This window comes from Microtus ochrogaster, unplaced genomic scaffold (assembly GCF_000317375.1).
Source record: "Microtus ochrogaster isolate Prairie Vole_2 unplaced genomic scaffold, MicOch1.0 UNK26, whole genome shotgun sequence".
NCBI classification, from domain to species: Eukaryota; Metazoa; Chordata; class Mammalia; order Rodentia; family Cricetidae; genus Microtus; species Microtus ochrogaster.
Window position 1 is genome coordinate 5,135,306 of NW_004949124.1, and position 1,607 is coordinate 5,136,912.

General features: G+C 43.5%; 1 protein-coding gene across 1 annotated transcript in view; it reads right to left on the reverse strand.

The window, feature by feature from the left end:
• Gpn1 (GPN-loop GTPase 1) overlaps positions 1–1,607 on the reverse strand; it is an 18,126-nt gene that overhangs the window by 3,341 nt on the left and 13,178 nt on the right. The gene's annotated exons all lie outside the window — the stretch shown is intronic.

Here is a 1,607-nt window from a genome sequence, read left to right on the forward strand (position 1 = left end):
GGCACGGAAGCATTCGGTGTGCACTCACACACAGATAAGGGAGGGCGTCAGGAATGGCACGGAAGCATCTGTGTCGCTGGCTGGGCAGCCAGGTTCCCTGTGCTGTGCTCTGATGAACACAAGGGAACAAAGGTCACAAACAGAAGCTTTTCCTCTTAATAAGGAACCCCAAGGAAAAACTGTTGCTATATATGAAGAAAAAAAACCCTAAACTATGTAATTTTTTGCCACAATAAATACACCAAGCAGAACTTATATATTAAAAAATAAAGTCCATCTATTTGGTTTCTGGGTCCCACAACAAATTTCCACTCTGCTTTTTGTGGGCAGTCCATCGTCTTGCCTCTCAAGGAGGTGGGATATATATATTTTAGACTTATTACTTTTATGTGTATGAGTGTTTTCCCCACATGTATGTTTATAAACCGAGGTCAAAAGAGAGTGTTGATCACCTGGAACTGGAGTAAGTGCTCATGAGCCATCATGTGGGTGGGAATTACATTCCAGTTCTCTGCAAGAGCTGCACTTAACTGCCGAGCCATTGCTGCAGCCTCTGGGGTGTGTATCACTTGATATGAGCACATCCTAGACATTCCCTCTGAGGGCCAATGACAGAAATAACAGAAAGAAGGAAGGAGACGGGAAAAAGGGAGGAAAGGAAGCAAAGAAAGGAGGGAGGACAAAGACTAAGGCAGCAGGGTGAAAGACTGAAATACAGAACACAATACAAACACCCATGCCCGTTTAAAACAGTAACTCTTAATAAAGAAAATAAAATCCACTGCATAATGCAGCAAGAAATATGCAAAATATACTCAGGATAACATTCAAGAAAGACACAAGACCTGCCGAATACAAAAATTCTTCCTGCTCGAGGAGGAAGAGGCAACATCAGTCAAGTCGGTTCTTCCTGAACTATTTAAGTAGCACAAGCTAACCTCAACACAAATGCCAAAGCTTTCTGGGAAGCCAGAGAAGCTGATGAGGAAGTGCATGTGAAAACAGCCAGGGAGAGGAAAGAGTACAAGGGAGACCAGTCTGAGCAGACACTGAAGCATTTTGTAGTTATAATATGTACAGGTATGTAGGTAAAGAAATCAGTGTAATAAACAGGAGTTCAGAGCCAGCTAGACTGCTCAGTGGATAAGGGCTCTCGATCCCAAACCTGACGAGCACAGTCCACTCCAAAGGGAATGGCTACACCTAAGTAAGACCAAGTATTAGACAACAGTGTGTCCATGCTAATCTCCTCATTTTTCCTCACTGTACTGAGCTGTTCTTTGCTTTGTTTTGTAGGGTTTGGTTTTTGGAGACAGGGTTTCTCTGTGTAACCCTGGCTGTCCTGGAACTCACTGCATAGACCAGGCTAACCTTGAACTCACAAAGATCAGCCTGCCTCTGCCTCCAGAGGATTAAAGGTGTACACCACCACGCCTGGCTGGCTGTACTGAGGTTTTTTTTGTTTTGTTTTCCTGAGCTACAAGAGCTAGTTCCAGGACAAGCTCCAAAGCTACAGAGAAACCCTGTCTTGAAAAACAAAACAAAAAATACTACTAGAGGCAAAATTCCCTACTCAGTGAGTAAGGACTAAGCCCTAAGAATGAGAA